Source organism: Emys orbicularis, chromosome 4 (genome assembly GCF_028017835.1).
Source record: "Emys orbicularis isolate rEmyOrb1 chromosome 4, rEmyOrb1.hap1, whole genome shotgun sequence".
Taxonomy (NCBI): domain Eukaryota; kingdom Metazoa; phylum Chordata; order Testudines; family Emydidae; genus Emys; species Emys orbicularis.
The window spans coordinates 155690741-155698934 of record NC_088686.1 but is presented as its reverse complement, the minus strand read 5'-3'; positions in this window follow the sequence as shown (position 1 = coordinate 155698934).

Genomic DNA, 8194 nt, shown 5'->3' with positions numbered 1-8194 from the left:
ACTTGATGGAACAAACTTTCCAGACAACAAGTCTCTCTCTCTCTCAAAGGTGTCACATTAGCACTGGAGACCTCATGGTACTGCAAATAGAGTAGAGTGAAGCATGGATTTTCTGGCTTGGGGGCTGAACCAAAAAATCCAAACAAAAAAATCTGTTCGATTTGAACAGAAAACGGTTTCTTTCCTTTTGTTGTTGAATCGAAAATAATTCTTTTAGAATCGGCCGAAACGTTATGTGAACTCAAAACCATTTTTCTGTTAGTTGATTTGGCTATTTCAGGTGTTTTTCCACATGGTTTTTTGGTTTGTTTTGAATTGGCCAAATTTGAAATCAGAACACCTGTTTGATTCAAAAAGTCTAATCAATTTTTTTTCCAACCGAAACTATTCATCAAATTTGACGGGGGGTATAGGGCTTTTCTTCACATGGCCAATAATCTGTCTCACCTGAGCAATCCTACTGACATCAACCGCTCGTTTTTTCCAACTTCCACATTCTTGGAAGGCAAAAGTTGGGCACCCTGGGTGCCCACAATCTCAACACCATCCTTAGCAATATGTATTTGTCTGGTGAAATTGGTGCCTGGGCTGGATGTCATGTAGTGAATGAGATGGGAATTTCATGGATCATCAATGTTAAGGCCAGGAGAGACCATTGTGATCATGTAGTCTGACATCCTCTATAACAAGCCAGAGAACCTCCCCGAATGAACTGGACACTCCAATGTAGATTCTTCTTAGAGTTATTGTCCGTATATATATTCTATTGTTTGGTGCATGAGCACCCAGGGCACTCAAGCAGGACACTTTTGATCAGCAGCACCCATTGGGGCAGTGCATTCACCCTGAGCACCCTCATGACTGCAACCAAAGGCATGTAGGGCAGGGCTATCCCAGATGCCCCTGAACTCCCTCTCAGCTCTGAGTTGGTGTTTTCACACTTAACCTCTTCACGCACTGTGTGGCCTTCTTTTATCTTGTCAGTACATTGTAAGCAGACAGTAGTTAAGATAAAGTTTTGGCATTAGGTATTTTTAGATGGAATTTGTCGTCGTTGTTCAGAAACTTTCCTTTTCCGTTCCTGGGAGGTACTTGGTGCTAGAGCTGGCGAAAGTTTTCAGATGAAACTTTTTTTTTTTTTACCCCCACTGAAAAATGCATATTCAGGTTGACCAAAACATTTTGGAGTTCAATTCACCAAATTGTTTCAGCCCTCCCCCGCACCCAAAAAAAATCCAAAAGAGATGAAATGTTTTGTTTCAGCTTTTTTTTTCTAAATGAAACTTTTTGACTTGAAATGACTTTTCATTTTGAATTTTACTTCCATTTTTATTAAAAAAGGTAAAGACCAAAGCATTTATTTTTGGGTTGAACAAAATATTTTGTTCGACCTGAAACTAATTACTTTTCAGGTTTTTTGCATTTTTCTGAAAAATGTTCATTTTGGGTTGACCCCAAACCATTCATTTCCCCCCCCCCCATTGTTCAGTTCAGAAAACTGAACCAAACCATCAGCTATTCCCACAGCTCGGTCTGGTTCTGCTGACTGAGCACAAGTTCCTCGCATGTAACAACTCTCCATCTCGTGAAGCAGTGATGCTGTCAAAAGACAGCCACACACAATGCCTACCCTCCCTGGGGGAAGGGCATGTTGCTGACAGATGTGCCATTGGTAAATTCTTTTCAAAGAGGATGCAGCCAGCTAGGGAATATCCCCTACAGATATTTCTCCTTGAATCTGAGTCCAGTTTCTGACCCTGGCTTACCTGACGTTGAAACATCTGAATGGGTCTCATCCAGTAGCGTAGCTAGTGGGAGAGTGGGGCAGCGGCCGCTCTCCCACTGAGCACAAGTGGCGCCTTTTCAATTTCTTGGCGCTTTAATAATTTTTACTCACCCGGCGGCGCTCCGGGTCTTCAGCGGCACTTCGGCGGCAGGTCCTTCACTCACTCCGGGTGTGTTCGGCGGCACTGAAGGACCCCCGCCGCCGAAATGCCGCTGAAGACCCTCATCAAGAAGTGAGGCTGTTGCGTTTGCAGGCTGGTGGTTTGACTCTGGTGACAGAGGTAGGAAGAAGTGTAAGGTCCATTGTTTTCAATGAATGGCTTATGTATGATTGTGTTCTTCTCCGCTAAAAAGAGCTACTGCAGCTTCTCCAGGAACTAAAAACTGGCTGGTGATTAAGGCAAGTGTCCATGTGATTAAGGCAAGTGATTAAGGTTGTAACCCCGCCCACAAGGTTCTCCCTCCCAGGGGAGGCTCACAAATACTGATTCAAATAGATTCTCCAGAGACCATCAGACAAAGAAAGGGCTTTTGGATACACAGCCTGAGTTTAAACAGACTCAGGACCTTCTTCCTGATCCAGTGAACAGACAGGACCTTCTGTCCAAGGCAGACCCCAACCCTTGCAAAAGGGTTGGAAGGCCTTGACAAGCTAGGGCCCCATAAGACCGATGGGTGACCTCTAGTAAGCTTTTAGCATGTGTGTAGGTTCTTGTATTGTTTTGATATTTTCTCTGTAATGCTTTCACCTTAAGAATAAATGTGCTCGCTCAGAAAGAGCGGTGTGGTAACATAACTGCAGGCAATGCATGGGCATAGCCTCTGGAGAGAGAGCAAAGCATGGACACTGGCGTTTTAAGCAGGCTGCTTGCTGGGAATAGCCTGAACACCCTGATCGGGGTGTGTGTGTGGGGGGAGACATGGGTTTCTGCCTAAAACAGATGATAGTGGGGGAGCCAGGAGCCCAGAGTGGATGCCCTTGGTGGACCATGAGGGGGTAGCAGAGGTGCAGGTGCCCTGAACTGTAACAGAGGGGGTTCAGGATTATCTCAGGTATCACCTGGTACCAGCTCTTTGATTCTGGCTTTCACGGTACTGATGGCACTGGTGCAGATCACCATGGTACCCGCGATCTTGGTACCACACACCAACAGGGCGAATCTTGTTAATGCATAGGGCTCCAGGAGAGGACCTTGCCACCTGGGATCTCTCTCTTCAGGACTGGAGGCCCCTCTGTTTGCTTCTACTAAAGTGCTCCCATCGGTACTGACCCGAATACCTTCTCTGCCAGCGTCGCAAAGAGCTCACTCCATTCAGGCTCCAAGTTCTCCTATAGGGACAGCTCCACCGTTCCATGAGGAATATTCCTTTCCCTTCATGGTGTCTCCCATGCCGCCCCTTGTCCTTGGGAGGAGCTCCCCATAGATACTCGCAAACCTACCTCATTATCTTCCTTCAAAACCCTTCTTAAAACTCTCCTTTGCCATGATGCTTACATAAAACTTGACAACTGCTAGGCTGCCGCTGCTGCTGTGTTGAGGCCTTTCCCCATAATTCAGTCCAGTATTTCTCCAGTATTGTTTCCTTGTACTTCCCCATCTGTCTGTCGGTATCCACCTATTGTCTCCTGTCTTGTACTTTAGATTACAAGCTCTTTAGGGGCTCTTTTGTACAGCAATGCACCATGACTGGGGATATCAGACAGTGCGGTAATACAAACAGTAAATTATGATCAGAATGTCCACTCTCGGTCTGGCTTCTCAGGCATGCTCCCACAATGTTGACTCCCTGTCTAGTCCCCCTCTTCTTGGGATGGTGGGCCCAGATACTCTAGGCCCCCAGACCAGTGCTGACCCCCAAGTCTCCCCAGTAGCTTCAGCTAGGTCAGAAGAGACCATGGGATCATATAGTCAGATTTTTTAGAAAAAGCATCCAATCTTGTTTCAAGAGTGGAGAATCCACCATGCTAGTTGGTAAATTGGTCCAATGGCTAATTACTCTCAATGTTAAAAAGATACACCTTATTTCCATCTGAATTTGTCTAGCTTCAGCTTCCAGCCATTGGATCGTGTTAGAACTTTATCTGCGAGATTGAAGAGCCCATTATTAAATATTTGTTCCCCATGTAGGTTTGACAGGTTTGGTCACAGAGACACCCTTGGGATTGTCACCTGATGTGCTGAAATTACCTCCTGAGCCTGTTTTCCCTGTCAGCTTGGGACTCCAGAACCCTGTTTTGTTCAGCCAGATACGCACGCCTGCTGCAACACAGACCCAGAGTCTGAACCACGTCCCCAAAGCTTCAGGCTTTAACTGAAAACCACTAAGCAGGTATTCCTGTCTCCAGCATCCAGACACCCAGCTCCCAGTGGGATCCAAACCCCAAATAAATCCATTTTACTCTATATAAAGCTTACACAGGATAAACTCAAATTGTCCGCCCTCTATAACATTGATAGAGAGATATGCACAGCTGTTTGCTCCCCCAGGTATTAATCATTTACTCTGGGTTAATTAATAAACAAAAGTGATTTTATTAAGCATAAAATTAGGATTTAAGTGATTTCAAGTAATAACAGACAGAAAAAACTAAGTTACCAAGCAAAATAAAACAAAACACGCAAGTCTAAGCCTAATACATTTAAGAAACCGAATACAGGTAAATCTCACCCTCAGAGATGTTCCAATAAACTTCTTTCACAGGCTACACTCCTTCTTAGTCTGGGCCCCATCCTTTCTCCTGGTTCAGTTCTTGTTAGTTCCAGCTCAGGTGGTAGCTAGGGGATTTCTCATGACTGGCAGCCCCTCTTGTTCTGCTCCACCCCCTTTTATAGCTTTGGCCAAAGGCGGGAATCCTTTGTCTCTCTGGGTTTCCACCCCTCCTTTTAAATGGAAAAACACCAGGTATAAGATGGATTCCAGGATCAGGTGATATGGTCACATGTCACTGTAAGACCTCATTTTTCATTACTCACAGGCTGGCCCCCACGTTGTAGCCTGATTTAGGGTGTACTGATAATATTAATTTGGATAATATGGGAATTTAATTTATTAATTTAATTTTATTTAATAATATTAATTATTATTATTATTATTACTATTAATTAGTATGGGTTTAGGCTCGCCAATCTGTTTGATCAGAAGATAAAAGTTCTTGTCCTGAATCAGGCTCCACAGAATTTATAAAGGGCCCTCGGGGGTATGACAGGAAGCTCACACTGAGACAGATATAGTCTTAAAAACTTTTTATTAAAATCAATAATAGTAAGTAAATGGTAAAATATCCAGAGTTACAAAGTTACAATTGCATTACTGCTATTCAAAAGATACATATGATAATATAGTATTATAGGTAACAAAGCTTTGGTTAATATACTCACACCCTTCCTTGATAACCTGGTGGTAAGAGACACAGGAACAGCCTTGTGGTTCAGGTTTCTCAATTCTTGAGTGAGGGATGCAGTGCTTAGAAAATGCTAAGAGCTATCAAAGCTGACTAGGGTTTACTTGACTAACTTAAACTTAAATCAAAACCTAATAATCAAACTAAGAATAAAACGTAGGGAAACCAAGCTTAGCCTAGTTCCCTTGAAACTTAAAGTTTAAGAAGGACAAGTACAGCCTACGAATAGTAGCAGTCATTGTAGATGGATAGAGTGGAGGAAGTAAATGAGAATAGAGTAAAGTGAGAACGGAGATAATGAGAAATGGAGATGGAGTAAAGTAAGAACGGAGAAAATGGAGATAATGGAGAATGGAGATACTCTATTGAGATTGTGACGGGTTGGATCACAGAAACCCTCTTGGGAGCTGCCACCTAATGTGCAAAGACTACCCCTGCTTCTGTTTTCCCTGCCAGCTCAGGATTCCAGCACCCTGTCTTGCTGAGCCAGACACTCCAGTCTGCTCTAACAAAGACTCAGGGTCTGAATTACTAGTCCCAAAGCTGCAAGTTTACCCGAAACCAGCTCACAGGAGTGTGCTTGTCTTTAGCACTCAGATGCCCAACTCCCAATGGGGTCTAAACCCAGATAAATCCGTTTTACCCTGCATAAAGTTTATGCAGGGCAAACTCATAAATTGTTCGCCCTCTATAACACTGATAGAGAGATATGCACAGTTGTTTGCTCCCCCAGGTATTAATACATACTCTGAGTAAATTACTAAATAAAAAGTGATTTTATTAAATACAGACAGTAGGATTTAAGTGGTTCAAAGTAGTAACAGACAGAACAAAGTAAGTCACAAGCAAAATAAAATAAAATGCGCAAATCTATGCCTAATCAAACTAAATACAGATAATCTCACCCTCAGAGATGCTTCAGTAAGTTTTTCTCAGACTGGACACCTTCCAGGCCTGGGCACAATTCTTTCCCCTGGTACAGCTTTTGTTCCAGCTTAGGTGTTATCTAGGGGATTCTCCATGATGGCTCTTCTCTCTCTCTCAGTTCTCTTCCACCCCTTTATATATCTTTTGCATAAGGCGGGAACCCTTTGTTCCTCTGGGTTTCCACCCCCTCCCCTCACTGGAAAAGCACCAGGTTAAAGATGGATTCCAGTTCAGGTGACATGATCACATATCACTGCAAGACTTCATTACTCACTTGCCAGCACACACATATACAGGGAGACTCACAGGTAAACAGCCATCTGCAGACAATGGGAGTCATCAAGATTCCAAACCATCATTAATGGCCCACACTTTACATAATTACAATAGGCCCTCAGAGTTACATTTTATATTTCTAGTTTTAGATACAAGAGTGGTACATTTCTACAAATAGGATGATCACACTCAGTAGCTTATGAGCTTTGTAATGATACCTTACAAGAGACCTTTTGCACAAAGCATATCCCATTTGCATTATAGTCACTTATTATCAATTTTTTTTATAAAACTATCCCAGTTACATTATATTCACTTATTATCATGTTTTTATAAAACCATGTAGACTGCACAACGTCACACCCTCCTCCTGAACTTACTGCCAGAGACTTGGACACTGACCATGGCGGAGGCAGTATACCTAAAATTCGTTTTTGGGCTCCCCTATGGGGCAGACACTTCTGTGTCCCCCAAAAGGGAAAGAGACCCTGATCCAGCTGTAGGCTCACAGCTACCAGCTATGAGGGACCTTTCGCTGGCCAGCAAAATCCCCCCCCTTTCACTCAGGTTGGGTTTGCTTCCAGCTAGAGTCCTTGGGGTTTGTTCCCACCGCAGCAGTCACCAGGACCCCAACTTCCAGCTCCAGGATACATGTCTCTGTGCACCTCTTCCACTCCATTACAGCCAGGTCATGCTTCTGGGTCTTAATTGCTTTGTCTCTTAAGTCCAGGTTGGTGGGCAGCCTTTTCTTTTTCCAGGTCAGCCTTTTCCCAGGCAAATTGTATATCAATTTCCATTTGTTTTCCCTTGAGACCATCACTTGATGAGCTGGGATACCACAGAGAACACCCTCCTGCCAGAACAGGCACCCCTCCCCTCCTGTCTTGCTAGGTTAGACACTCCAGTCAGCTTCAGCACAGACAGAGGTTGGGCCACACCCATCTGCAGTTCACTGAAACTGAGATGTACTCAGCTCAGGGGCTTCTTAGTTAACAGAGACATTTCCAGCGCCCATTGTCCAGTCTTTCTGGGCAATTTGCAACTTGTGTAGTTTTAGCTTCTTTTGATCTTCATTCTTACTTATTTTGCTTCCTTTTCTGTCCCTAATTTCCTTTCCCGAAATAAGCAAACAGAAAATAACAAACCAGTAACCACTTTGTCTGTTCTCCAGCCACCACACTTAAAACTCACTTAAAATCACTACCAGTATCTCAAAGCAATCAGCTGTGCACAGATCCTGCTCGACTACGCCACTGTGACGGGTTGGATCACAGAAACCCTCTTGGGAGCTGCCACCTAATGTGCAAAGACTACCCCTGCTTCTGTTTTCCCTGCCAGCTCAGGATTCCAGCACCCTGTCTTGCTGAGCCAGACACTCCAGTCTGCTCTAACAAAGACTCAGGGTCTGAATTACTAGTCCCAAAGCTGCAAGTTTACCCGAAACCAGCTCACAGGAGTGTGCTTGTCTTTAGCACTCAGATGCCCAACTCCCAATGGGGTCTAAACCCAGATAAATCCGTTTTACCCTGCATAAAGTTTATGCAGGGCAAACTCATAAATTGTTCGCCCTCTATAACACTGATAGAGAGATATGCACAGTTGTTTGCTCCCCCAGGTATTAATACATACTCTGAGTAAATTACTAAATAAAAAGTGATTTTATTAAATACAGACAGTAGGATTTAAGTGGTTCAAAGTAGTAACAGACAGAACAAAGTAAGTCACAAGCAAAATAAAATAAAATGCGCAAATCTATGCCTAATCAAACTAAATACAGATAATCTCACCCTCAGAGATGCTTCA